This window comes from Rhinatrema bivittatum, chromosome 8, assembly GCF_901001135.1.
Source record: "Rhinatrema bivittatum chromosome 8, aRhiBiv1.1, whole genome shotgun sequence".
Lineage (NCBI taxonomy): Eukaryota > Metazoa > Chordata > Amphibia > Gymnophiona > Rhinatrematidae > Rhinatrema > Rhinatrema bivittatum.
In genome coordinates, this window is record NC_042622.1 from 269,704,084 (window position 1) to 269,718,413 (window position 14,330).

General features: G+C 51.5%; 1 long non-coding RNA gene across 1 annotated transcript; it reads right to left on the reverse strand.

Moving 5' to 3' along the window:
- Positions 1 to 12,209: 12,209 nt before the first annotated feature.
- LOC115096935 lies at positions 12,210 to 13,710 on the reverse strand. The gene is made up of 3 exons (XR_003858171.1): positions 13,631 to 13,710; positions 13,306 to 13,444; positions 12,210 to 12,326 (listed from the first exon to the last, which is right to left on the reverse strand). It is a non-coding gene; the product is annotated as an uncharacterized LOC115096935 (long non-coding RNA).
- Positions 13,711 to 14,330: the final 620 nt, after the last annotated feature.

Sequence of the window (14,330 nt, forward strand, 5' to 3'; positions counted from 1 at the left end):
TACGAGTTGGTTGGTAAATGGGCTGGGCACTAGGTGTGTGTGTGTATGGTCAGTTGGTGTGTATATTTGGGGCAGTTGGTATATGTGTATGAGTGGGTTGGTACATGGGCTGGGCACTTGGTGTGTGTGTGTGTATGGTCAGTTGGTGTATGTATTTGGGGCAGTTGGTACATGTGTATGAGTGGGTTTGTACATGGGCTGGCCACTTGGTGTGTGTGTATGGTCAGTTGGTGTGTGTATTTGAGGCAGTTGGTATATATGGATGAGTGGGTTGGTACATGGGCTGGGCACTTGGTGTGTGTGTATGGTCAGTTGGTGTATGCATTTGGGGCTGTCGGTACATGTGTATGAGTGGGTTGGTACATGGGCTGGGCACTTGGTGTGTGTGTGTATGGTCAGTTGGTGTGTGTATTTGAGGCAGTTGGTATATGTGTATGAGTGGATTGGTACATGGGCTGGGCACTTGGTGTGTGTGTGTATGGTCAGTTGGTGTATGTATTTGAGGCAGTTGGTACATGTGTATGAGTGGGTTGGTACATGGGCTGGGCACTTGGTGTGTGTGTGTATGGTCAGTTGGTGTGTGTATTTGAGGCAGTTGGTATATGTGTACGAGTGGGTTGGTACATGGGTTGGGCACTTGGTGTGTGTGTATGGTCAGTTGGTGTATGCATTTGGGGCTGTCGGTACATGTGTATGAGTGGGTTGGTACATGGGCTGGGCACTTGGTGTGTGTGTGTATGGTCAGTTGGTGTGTGTATTTGAGGCAGTTGGTATATGTGTATGAGTGGATTGGTACATGGGCTGGGCACTTGGTGTGTGTGTGTATGGTCAGTTGGTGTATGTATTTGAGGCAGTTGGTACATGTGTATGAGTGGGTTGGTACATGGGCTGGGCACTTGGTGTGTGTGTGTATGGTCAGTTGGTGTGTGTATTTGAGGCAGTTGGTATATGTGTACGAGTGGGTTGGTACATGGGCTGGGCACTTGGTGTGTGTGTGTATGGTCAGTTGGTGTGTGTATTTGAGGCAGTTGGTATATATGGATGAGTGGGTTGGTACATGGGCTGGGCACTTGCTGTGTGTGTGTGTATGGTCAGTTGGTGTGTGTATTTGAGGCAGTTGGTACATGTGTATGAGTGGGTTGGTACATGGGCTGGGCACTTGCTGTGTGTGTGTGTATGGTCAGTTGGTGTGTGTATTTGAGGCAGTTGGTACATGTGTATGAGTGGGTTGGTACATGGGCTGGGCACTTGCTGTGTGTGTGTGTATGGTCAGTTGGTGTGTGTATTTGAGGCAGTTGGTATATATGGATGAGTGGGTTGGTACATGGGCTGGGCACTTGGTGTGTGTGTGTGTATGGTCAGTTGGTGTGTGTATTTGAGGCAGTTGGTACATGTGTATGAGTGGGTTGGTACATGGGCTGGGCACTTGCTGTGTGTGTGTGTATGGTCAGTTGGTGTGTGTATTTGAGGCAGTTGGTATATGTGTACGAGTGGGTTGGTACATGGGCTGGGCACTTGGTGTGTGTGTGTATGGTCAGTTGGTGTGTGTATTTGAGGCAGTTGGTATATATGGATGAGTGGGTTGGTACATGGGCTGGGCACTTGCTGTGTGTGTGTGTATGGTCAGTTGGTGTGTGTATTTGAGGCAGTTGGTACATGTGTATGAGTGGGTTGGTACATGGGCTGGGCACTTGGTGTGTGTGTGTATGGTCAGTTGGTGTGTGTATTTGAGGCAGTTGGTACATGTGTATGAGTGGGTTGGTACATGGGCTGGGCACTTGCTGTGTGTGTGTGTATGGTCAGTTGGTGTGTGTATTTGAGGCAGTTGGTACATGTGTATGAGTGGGTTGGTACATGGGCTGGGCACTTGCTGTGTGTGTGTGTATGGTCAGTTGGTGTGTGTATTTGAGGCAGTTGGTATATATGGATGAGTGGGTTGGTACATGGGCTGGGCACTTGCTGTGTGTGTGTGTATGGTCAGTTGGTGTGTGTATTTGAGGCAGTTGGTACATGTGTATGAGTGGGTTGGTACATGGGCTGGGCACTTGCTGTGTGTGTGTGTATGGTCAGTTGGTGTGTGTATTTGAGGCAGTTGGTATATATGGATGAGTGGGTTGGTACATGGGCTGGGCACTTGGTGTGTGTGTGTGTATGGTCAGTTGGTGTGTGTATTTGAGGCAGTTGGTACATGTGTATGAGTGGGTTGGTACATGGGCTGGGCACTTGGTGTGTGTGTGTGTATGGTCAGTTGGTGTGTGTATTTGAGGCAGTTGGTACATGTGTATGAGTGGGTTGGTACATGGGCTGGGCACTTGGTGTGTGTGTGTGTATGGTCAGTTGGTGTGTGTATTTTGGGGCAGTTGGTACATGTGTATGAGTGGGTTGGTACATGGGCTGGGCACTTGCTGGTGTGTGTGTATGGTCAGTTGGTGTGTGTATTTGAGGCAGTTGGTACATGTGTATGAGTGGGTTGGTACATGGGCTGGGCACTTGCTGTGTGTGTGTGTATGGTCAGTTGGTGTGTGTATTTTGGGGCAGTTGGTATACATAGGAAGAAGGACTCTTCTTAGTGTAGATTATACACGTTTGCATTGCTGAGCTGTTTTTTGTGCTTGAAGAGTTTCATGAACTTTAGCCGGAGCTTTCAGTGTCAGAAATACATGTGAAAGTAGCAGCTGGGGACTGGGAGTCTATTTTAAGGCGGGGGCCTCCCCAGCTCTGGCCACAGCTGGGCGCTGCCTGAACTCTCTGCTCATATTTGCATGATCAGGGTGCACCACGGAACAAACAGACTTGCAGCCGCCACCTGTGTGTGTGTGTGTGTGTGTGTGTGTGTGTGTGTGCGTGTGCCTGTAAGTCCAGCCTCACCTGCTGCTGTGCTGTGCACCACAATCGGGAAAACACGTGGAAAACAAGGCCGGTTCATACAGATACCCTGAAAACACAGAGTCCACGTCAGCAAGAGTGACCAATACACCAATTGTGGCTCTACCGTACCCCCGAGCCTTACTGGGGAATAGTGGGGGCACCCAGTGATCTGAGAGCGTTAACTCACTTCCTTCCAGTAACTACAGGGGACATTTTATAGCAAGATTTACATTGACTTTATTATGAGAAGTAGGCCTGTAGTAGAGTCTTTCAAGGGATGACCACAGATGTCCAGCTGCACAAAACTCCTGGGGGTCACATTTAAGCAGCCATTTGTGCAGACACATTTTGGAGAGCTGGTACTGAAGATCGTACTAGCCGGCTACATTTGAAAACCCCCAACCCAGCCCTTTTTAACTCTGGTGAAATCTGTGCGGGCAGCAATTTTGTGCTGACCAATTTTAGCCAGATAGGTGGTGAGGGTGTGAAGGGGTGGGGGAATATGTGTGTGGGATTTTTAACTGGATAGACTTGTGCAGTTAAAAGCTGATTTTTAACCACATAAACCTTTGGAAGGCCAATTCCAGTGGTAATCCCGGTCACCGCCAGAGACGGTGCAGCCACCGATCCAGGATGATGCTGCCAGAAAGACGGACAACCTACCCCTACGGAAATGCCCGCACGCCTCACGCATACTACGCACTTTAAAGGCAGGACCAGGGATTTAGGAATAGGTAACCCGGACAATTGCCTAGGATGCCAAACTCTGAAGGTGCCCAAATACTAGGGATGTGCATTCGTTTCATTCGTTTCATTTTACATGCTTGTATAGGAAACAAATGAAACGAATGCACATCCCTACCAAATACCCAGGCCAGAGAGGAGCCTGCTTCTGCTTGCTTTAGGACCATGCGCTGGCACAGTTTCAAAGGGGCGCTGTCATGGCACTCTGTCCATGGCACTCTTAAATCCGGCTCCCTGTACACATGCTGAACATTTTGCATGCTTCACAGGTCAAAGTTCAGGGAAGGGCCTACCAAAATGGTACGGGGCCTGCAGCACAAAAACCCTCCATACTTGAATGAAAACGATAGTGACTGGAGGAGAGAAGGGGGAAAAAGGAAGGGATGGGGTGAGTGGGCGCGGGAGGGATGGCAGAAGCTTTGAAATGTTTTTAACAGGAGGGACGTGTTTGGAACAGAACAAGAGGGTCTCGTTGAAGCAGGGAGGCTGGGATGGCATGTGAGGAAGTCAATCTTTACTGAGAGAGTGGCGGGTGGTCGGCCAAAAGCAAAAAAAAAAAAAAGAAGCCAAACTCCAACGATCACAGGCAACGCGGAAAAGAAACAGTCGATGTAACAAGCCTTGCATAGGTACGAACCTCCCTACTTAAAATATCAGTTTCTCCATCGAGATTATTACATGTAACAAATATTTAATATATCTAAGATCTGAGGCGTAAGAAAATGTTACAACAAATAAAGGCGAAGCAACCTCCTGATTGCAAATCACCGTTCCTTCTGGGGTTTTTTTTTATATGTTTATTTGTCAAGCCAGCATCGCAATGAACATTTTGCAGGAACGAAACTCAACCTTGAGAACAAGGCAACACGTGTATTTGCCCGACTGGGTTTCCGAAATTATACAATCCCCGCACATCCACGCCACGGTCGCACCTATTACATTCCCCGCGCTGTGCGGATCCCAAAACATTTCTTTCTAATTCCAGTCTGGCACCAAAGAGCACTGACACCCAGCCCCCACTGGTAGTTTCCTAACTGCTCAGTGGATTTTTTTTAAGTCTGTCTGTCTGTCCTCGCTTCCTCCCCTCATTCTTTTTTGTGTTCGGTGTCCTGTCCACACCAGATTTTCGGGACCTGTCAGGAGGGCAGCTGAGGATTCTGTCAGGGGTGTATCGGGTGTTTTTTTGTCGCTGTGCAGATCCTGGCTGCTTACGCTTGGCTGCACGGACACATCCCCCCATTATTTCTGGCGAGAACTTCTCGTTTCTGTCTTGAAATACGGAGGGATATGGACTGCTGCAGTCACAGATGTAAGCTCTGAGTTGGTTCAATAAAACAAAAAAAGGTCTCACATACAACGTGTTGCTGACCCTTATTTCTGTGCATTCAAGGGCAGAAACATCTTTACCATAGCACTTTGCTCTGATACGTTTGGATAAATTGATACTTCTGATAGAGGTGGCTAAAGTTTGTTAAATTGCTAAACTTGTCATCTTTTCACATTATTAATAACTAAAACCATGAGAGAATTCAGACACACCTGGGACAGAATCAGAGGGAGGGAGATAACCAGAGCTCAAACAGTCTGTGCTGCCACAGTAGGTAGCGATTAGTGGAAAAACTGAGTGTGCTAAAAGTCTTTATTAGCTGACAACCTCTATGACAAGGGTCCCCAGACTATGGACTGATGCTTAGATGTGACCCTTGGCTGAATTTCATGTGGCCTCCAGCAGCCATGGCAGAAGGGCTTTGATCTGGCTTGCAGTGGCAATGACAGAAGGGCTTTGATCTGGCTTGCATTGTGGCAGTGACAGAAGGGCTTTGATCTGGCTTGCAGTGGCAATGACAGAAGGGCTTTGATCTGGCTTGCAGTGGCAGTGACAGAAGGGCTTTGATCTAGCTTGCAGTGGCAGTGACAGAAGGGCTTTGATCTGGCTTGCAGTGGCAGTGACAGAAAGGCTTTGATCTGGCTTGCAGTGGCAGTGACAGAAGGGCCTTGATCTGGCTTGCAGTGGCAGTGACAGAAGGGCTTCGATCTGGCTTGCAGTGGCAGTGACAGAAGGGCTTTGATCTGGCTTGCAGTGGCAATGACAGAAAGGCTTCGATCTGGCTTGCAGTGGCAGTGACAGAAGGGCTTCGATTTGGCTTGCAGTGGCAGTGACAGAAAGGCTTTGATCTGGCTTGCAGTGGCAGTGACAGAAGGGCTTTGATCTGGCTTGCAGTGGCAGTGACAGAAAGGCTTCGATCTGGCTTGTAGTGGCAATGACAGAAGGGCTTTGATCTGGCTTGCAGTGGCAGTGACAGAAGGGCTTTGATCTGGCTTGTAGTGGCAATGACAGAAGGGCTTTGATCTGGCTTGCAGTGGCAGTGACAGAAGGGCTTTGATCTGGCTTGCAGTGGCAGTGACAGAAAGGCTTTGATCTGGCTTGCAGTGGCAATGACAGAAGGGCTTTGATCTGGCTTGCAGTGGCAGTGACAGAAAGGCTTTGATCTGGCTTGCAGTGGCAGTGACAGAAGGGCTTTGATCTGGCTTGCAGTGGCAATGACAGAAGGGCTTTGATCTGGCTTGCAGTGGCAGTGACAGAAGGGCTTTGATCTGGCTTGCAGTGGCAGTGACAGAAGGGCTTTGATCTGGCTTGCAGTGGCAATGACAGAAGGGCTTTGATCTGGCTTGCAGTGGCAGTGACAGAAGGGCTTTGATCTGGCTTGCAGTGGCAGTGACAGAAAGGCTTTGATCTGGCTTGCAGTGGCAATGACAGAAGGGCTTTGATCTGGCTTGCAGTGGCAGTGACAGAAGGGCTTTGATCTGGCTTGCAGTGGCAGTGACAGAAGGGCTTTGATCTGGCTGTTGCGTTGGAGGTGGACCCTTGGGCTGAGATGGGGTTGATGCAACCCGCAGGCAAGGACCTACGGGTCCTCACCATCAGCAGGTGGAGTGGGCTGAAGCTAGAGGCCGCTGGAGCTTCACCTATACCAGCCCTCATTCCCCTCGGGTTGAGCCTTTGGGTGCTGGGGCCGGCAGGACAGGTGGGCCTCGAGGTTAGCTAGAGGGGGGAGGTGATTCAGCCCAGAGACAGCAGCCGGTAGATGGCGTAGTCTTATCTTGGACAGGATTCGGTACTGGAACTCAGGTGCCAAAGGAACAATGAGTAACTGGAGGCCCTCAAGCAAAGGAAGGCCTAAGCCTTGTAAGAAGGGCAACCGAAATGATAAAGGGGATGGAACAGTTCCCCTATGAGGAAAGGCTGAAGAGGTTAGGGCTGTTCAGCTTGGAGAAGAGACGGCTGAGGGGGGATATGATAGAGGTGTTTAAAATCATGAGAGGTCTTGAACGAGTAGATGTGAATCGGTTATTTACACTTTCGAATAATAGAAGGACTAGGGGGGCACTCCATGAAGTTAGCAAGTAGCACATTTAAGACTAATCGGAAAAAATTCTTTTTCACTCAACGCACAATAAATCTCTGGAATTTGTTGCCAGAGGATGTGGTTAGTGCAGTTAGTGTAGCTGGGTTCAAAAAAGGTTTGGATAAGTTCTTGGAGGAGAAGTCCATTAATGGCTATTAATCAAGTTTACTTAGGGAATAGCCACTGCTATTAATTGCATCAGTAGCATGGGATCTTCTTAGTGTCTGGGGTAATTGCCAGGTTCTTGTGGCCTGGATTGGCCACTGTTGGAAACAGGATGCTGGGCTTGATGGACCCTTGGTCTGACCCAGCATGGCAATTTCTTATGTTCTTAAGTCCACATCCAGAGGATAGGTGAGAGGAGGCATCACTAACAGGCAAGGATCAGAGCCGGTGGCAAGTGGAAGCTGTGGCAAGCAACATGGAACTCTGGACACAGGACAGTCTGTAGCGTAGTCATTCAAAGCAATGGTCAGGGCACGGAGAAGGCAGGCGTGGTCAGGCATAGCAGAGGTCCGGGGCTGGAGAGAGGCTGAGGGTTATCAGTGGGCGGGGATTAGTCTGGAAGTGGGCGGGGCCACCTGTCAAAGCAGGGTGCGTACCCCTAAACCACTGAGGTACTTTAGATTTTATTCTTGTTGAGATGGAACTTATCCCAGTCACTGACAGTTCATATTTACAAGTTTTGATCCCAAAGATTACTGTGCTGTCTGCTGCCTAAAAGTCCCAAATGTGAGCGAAAGGCATTGAGATCACTCAGAACGTGCAGCATGAACTGAGGCTATGACCACATCATACACCCACAGCAAGGAAAGAACGAGACTGGTCCTAATCCAAGCAATCTCTGAGTGCGATTATTACTTTAATGCTCATAATCTCTTCTGGATGACAAAGGAGGCAGCAAGGGTCAATCAACAATTAACTTGGACAGGTCAACTCTGCACAAGAGGACCTGGCTGCTGAATGCTAGCCTGGCACAGCTGTCACCGACGGATGTGCTTCCATCTTAGTTTGGGGAAGGCTATGGTCTCCTCGGATTACCGGAACGCGCCACTTCCTGTTGGCAGACCCTGAGCTGAGTTTCTTTCTGAGTGAGGGTGTGCCAGAGGCAGACAGGCTATAGCACTAGGCAAGGCGTTGGAGAATTCAGAAGAAGGAAAAACCTATATCACTCACATCTCCTTGTGCCTGCCCATCATGGATTCTGCCCCCGTGCCCCCGTGCCCTCTCTCCCTCTCTCCCTCTCCGCACTCCCCTCCTTCTATATCACTCACATCTCCTTGTGCCTGCCCATCATGGATTCTGCCCCCGTGCCCTCTCTCCCTCTCTCCCTCTCCGCACTCCCCTCCCTCTATATCACTCACATCTCCTTGTGCATGCCCATCATGGATTCTGCCCCCGTGCCCTCCCTCCCTCCCTCCCTCTCTGCACTCCCCTCCCTCTATATCACTCACATCTCCTTGTGCATGCCCATCATGGATTCTGCCCCTGTTGCCCTCTCTCCCTCTCTCCCTCTCCGCACTCCCCTCCCTCTATATCACTCACATCTCCTTGTGCATGCCCATCATGGATTCTGCCCCCGTGCCCTCCCTCCCTCCCTCCCTCTCTGCACTCCCCTCCCTCTATATCACTCACATCTCCTTGTGCCTGCCCATCATGGATTCTGCCCCCGTGCCCTCCCTCCCTCCCTCTCCGCACTCCCCTCCCTCTATATCACTCACATCTCCTTGTGCATGCCCATCATGGATTCTGCCCCCGTGCCCTCCCTCCCTCTCCGCAATCCCCTCCCTCTATATCACTCACATCTCCTTGTATATGCCCATCATGGATTCTGCCCCCGTGCCCTCCCTCCCTCCCTCTCCGCTCTCCCCTCCCTCTATATCACTCACATCTCCTTGTGCCTGCCCATCATGGATTCTGCCCCCGTGCCCTCCCTCCCTCCCTCTCCGCTCTCCCCTCCCTCTATATCACTCACATCTCCTTGTGCATGCCCATCATGGATTCTGCCCCTGTGCCCTCTCTCCCTCTCTCCCTCTCCGCACTCCCCTCCCTCTATATCACTCACATCTCCTTGTGCATGCCCATCATGGATTCTGCCCCCGTGCCCTCCCTCCCTCCCTCCCTCTCTGCACTCCCCTCCCTCTATATCACTCACATCTCCTTGTGCCTGCCCATCATGGATTCTGCCCCCGTGCCCTCTCTCCCTCTCTCCCTCTCCGCACTCCCCTCCCTCTATATCACTCACATCTCCTTGTGCCTGCCCATCATGGATTCTGCCCCTGTACCCTCCCTCCCTCTCCGCAATCCCCTCCCTCTATATCACTCACATCTCCTTGTATATGCCCATCATGGATTCTGCCCCCGTGCCCTCCCTCCCTCCCTCTCCGCTCTCCCCTCCCTCTATATCACTCACATCTCCTTGTGCCTGCCCATCATGGATTCTGCCCCCGTGCCCTCCCTCCCTCCCTCTCCGCTCTCCCCTCCCTCTATATCACTCACATCTCCTTGTGCCTGCCCATCATGGATTCTGCCCCCGTGCCCTCCCTCCCTCCCTCCCTCCCTCTCCGCACTCCCCTCCCTCTATATCACTCACATCTCCTTGTGCCTGCCCATCATGGATTCTGCCCCCGTGCCCTCCCTCCCTCCCCTCTCCGCACTCCCCTCCCTCTATATCACTCACATCTCCTTGTGCATGCCCATCATGGATTCTGCCCCCGTGCCCTCCCTCCCTCCCTCCCTCTTTGCACTCCCCTCCCTCTATATCACTCACATCTCCTTGTGCCTGCCCATCATGGATTCTGCCCCCGTGCCCTCCCTCCCTCCCTCCCTCCCTCTTTGCACTCCCCTCCCTCTATATCACTCACATCTCCTTGTGCCTGCCCATCATGGATTCTGCCCCTGTGCCCTCCCTCCCTCCCTCCCTCTCCGCACTCCCCTCCTTCTATATCACTCACATCTCCTTGTGCATGCCCATCATGGATTCTGCCCCTGTGCCCTCCCTCCCTCCCTCTCTGCACTCCCCTCCCTCTATATCACTCACATCTCCTTGTGCCTGCCCATCATGGATTCTACCCCCGTGCCCTCCCTCCCTCCCTCCCTCTCTGCACTCCCCTCCCTCTGTATCACTCACATCTCCTTGTGCATGCCCATCATGGATTCTGCCCCCGTGCCCTCCCTCCCTCCCTCCCTCTCTGCACTCCCCTTCCTCTATATCACTCACATCTCCTTGTGCATGCCCATCATGGATTCTGCCCCCGTGCCCTCCCTCCCTCCCTCTCTGCACTCCCCTCCCTCTATATCACTCACATCTCCTTGTGCCTGCCCATCATGGATTCTGCCCCCGTGCCCTCCCTCTCCGCACTCCCCTCCCTCTATATCACTCACATCTCCTTGTGCCTGCCCATCATGGATTCTGCCCCCGTGCCCTCCCTCCCTCTCCGCACTCCCCTCCCTCTATATCACTCACATCTCCTTGTGCATGCCCATCATGGATTCTGCCCCCGTGCCCTCCCTCCCTCCCTCCCTCTCTGCACTCCCCTCCCTCTATATCACTCACATCTCCTTGTGCATGCCCATCATGGATTCTGCCCCCGTGCCCTCCCTCCCTCCCTCCCTCTCTGCACTCCCCTCCCTCTATATCACTCACATCTCCTTGTGCATGCCCATCATGGATTCTGCCCCCGTGCCCTCCCTCCCTCCCTCCCTCTCTGCACTCCCCTCCCTCTATATCACTCACATCTCCTTGTGCATGCCCATCATGGATTCTGCCCCCGTGCCCTCCCTCCCTCCCTCTCTGCACTCCCCTCCCTCTATATCACTCACATCTCCTTGTGCCTGCCCATCATGGATTCTGCCCCCGTGCCCTCCCTCTCCGCACTCCCCTCCCTCTATATCACTCACATCTCCTTGTGCCTGCCCATCATGGATTCTGCCCCCGTGCCCCTCCCTCCCTCTCCGCACTCCCCTCCCTCTATATCACTCACATCTCCTTGTGCCTGCCCATCATGGATTCTGCCCCCGTGCCCTCCCTCCCTCCCTCCCTCTCCGCACTCCCCTCCCTCTATATCACTCACATCTCCTTGTGCCTGCCCATCATGGATTCTGCCCCCGTGCCCTCCCTCCCTCCCTCCCTCTCCGCACTCCCCTCCCTCTATATCACTCACATCTCCTTGTGCCTGCCCATCATGGATTCTGCCCCCGTGCCCTCCCTCCCTCTCCGCACTCCCCTCCCTCTATATCACTCACATCTCCTTGTGCCTGCCCATCATGGATTCTGCCCCCGTGCCCTCCCTCCCTCTCCGCACTCCCCTCCCTCTATATCACTCACATCTCCTTGTGCCTGCCCATCATGGATTCTGCCCCTGTGCCCTCCCTCCCTCCCTCTCCGCACTCCCCTCCCTCTCTCCCTGTGCCTCCTGAAAGTAACTTAGCAAGCCCCCTCAATATCTTCTGTTCCCCGTCCCAGGAAATGAGTACGCCTTGTGCCAGCAGGGCCTAGACAGAAAAGTCCCTGGTAGCCAGCGGCGCAGGAGGAAGTAGCTTCATTTATAGATAAAAGACTGAGCTGAACCTGAGTCACCCCTAGCAATTCTCCCTCCCTCTCCAGGTAGCCACATCAGTTGGGACATCTACAGCTAAGATATTTCAAGTCCTCGATGCCTGTGTTGCAGAATGTAATGATTGATTTCTGATTTCAGAGAAGGAAGCAAGATTGTTTAAATTACTGCTGGGAACGGCTTAGGGTCCCACTCAGCTGTTTTCCTCACATAAGGTTCTGCGGGGGGCTGCATGCTCTGCTCATTTAAAGTGACTCCCCTGCCCTCAGTACTGACAGGCTCGTTACATTTCACCTCCTCCGATGCCACCATCCCATCCTGTCGCCACTGTCTGTGACTCCACTCCACCTGCTCCTTCCCCATCCTTAAGCCATTGAAACGTCAGCTCCGTGGCTCCTCTGCCACGCTCGGAGCTGCCCTGGAATGGACTCAGGGACGAGGCATTCGCCTTACGGTCCGGATCACAGGCACGCACACTGAGAAAACGAGAACACTCGGCTGCAGCTCATGGGGAAACCTTGAAAAGCCATATTTATTTCTGTACTATACATGCAGAAACCAAACGCTTATGAGAACGCTCGGCACAAATGACAAATAAACAGATTATAATATAGACCCGGAGACTCTGGGTCTGTGCTCTCGGTTCAGCTCTGGTCAGCAGTCTCGCCTCTCCCACCTTGAAATCGACTATTGTATCCTTAGCCGGCGCGTGCTCAGGACAAACTCCTTTGTTCTGACTCCTGAAGTTTTGCTAAAATAATTGATAAGGAAAACCTACTGCATATGTCTCAGGATTTCTTGTGCTTTGTACACTACCTGACATCGCCATTTTGTACAGGCCTTCTCTCTCATGGGTGAAACTACTTGCTCTTGCATTTTTCTCTGAACCTAACCGAAAATCTGCACATGTGTCTCAGTCATCACTGCTGTTGAATCTCCATAAAAAAAGGGGCCTGTTAATACTGTATTTCTATAATCTACTTCTTAACAGATTAGGTTTACCAAAAGCAATCTGGGTATGTGCCAGGTGTTTTCAGCTTCAACGTTTGCAAATCTGCTTATGCTGGCTTGACGGATGCAGCCAGTCCAAGTCAAGCTTTAACTCTTGATCTGCTAGCTGGCGTTAAGTCAGTGGTGTTCTTGTACATTGAATTAAGTCGTGTCGCCATTTTGTGTGCACGTGAGCTTGAAACTCGCAGGCTTCAAGTTAAGCGAAGGGAGGGCTAGCGGGGAGGGGGGAAAGAGAGTGGGGGGATATCCAACAGCCCACAAGCCTGTAATTTCTTCAAGCAATACTGTGGGTCTGTGTTATCTTTCCTAGCAAAGGCATTCAGTGCTTTCCAACGAGCTAGGTGCTGAGCTTATAGAGATAGCTGCATTTTCTCTCTCATATGGGACCTAAATTAACTCTTTGTGCTTCTTTTACTAACTAATCCATGCCCTGCGCAAACTCTTCTCACCGTGCAGTGCTCACATCTCTTCCACCCTGAACATTGTTGCTACACTTGCTCCATCCTTCTCTGTGCTTTCATGTTATTTCTGTTTTTGATGTTTCATGTTATTTCATGTTATTTCTGTTTTTGATGTATTTATTGCACCCCTGTTTATTTGTAAACCAGCAGGATGTGATCATTTCATGAATGCCGGTATATAAAAACCTTAAATAAAATAAATAAATAAATAAATGTTTTTCCTCACTGGCCACGTTCAAATCCTGCCTATAAACTCACCTCTGTGACACTGCTTTTCCTTCTCCCCATCACCGCCAGCAGCAGTTCGTGAGTCTCATTGCAGATGGGGAGCTTCACGATGGGACTAGTTGCCTTCCCTAACTGCAGCGGTTTCGTTCTATTTTCCTCTGTTTTTCCTCTAAAAAAAAAAAAAAAAAAGTTCCTATTACAGATTTTACTTCAGCTTTGATGCCCCTCTCAACTCTACACACATCCAAAACACTGCTAAAGCAGGCCGTTCCTTCCTGCACAACGTTGCTGAAGCCTGTCCCTCCCTCTCTACCGGTAAGCCTGCCACCAAAATGCCGATCCACTCTCTTCTCACCTCCTGCTTAGGCTGCTGCAACGCGCTCCGTATGGGTCTCCCACTCAGAGCCATCTTTCTCCAAAACTCGGCCTTATATGCCTTCAACATCGCTAGGAGCAGGTAACTCAGAATCAACATCTGGAAATATTTCTTCACAAAGAGGGTGCTGCATGGGATAAGCACTGTGGATCCCTAAAGGCTTGAGGATGGAAATGAGGAAAAGGGGGTAACCTGTGTTAACTCTCTGCATGGGGGTAACCTGCACGGAGTGGCCGTTACTACCATAAGCGGCTCATTGGGCCGTCATTGTTATGGTCCAAGTCATTACATTGGCCACCGCATCCGCTTCCTCATGCAGTTCAGGCTTCTTGTAAGGGAAGACGACCCTTGAGCCGCGACAAGGTTGGCACTTCCCTGCTGGTTCTTGTCGGCGGGAGGCAGAACTGGTGCGGATGGGCCCCCACAGGAGCTTCACCTATACCAGTCCTCATTCCCCGCAGGCTGAGCCCTTGGGTACCGGGGCCGGCAGGAGTTAGGCCGGAGCCTGACACGCAGTGAGTCCTGAGGAAGAGGCAGAGGCGGGGGTCAGACTGGCTGGAGTCAAGGCGGACGGAGAACCGGCGGAGTCAGGAACAGGCCAGAGGTTAAGACAGGCAGCAGGCCGGGTGCAGACGAAGAGACAAGCTGGAGGTCTGGGCAGGCGGAGGTCACTCAGAGT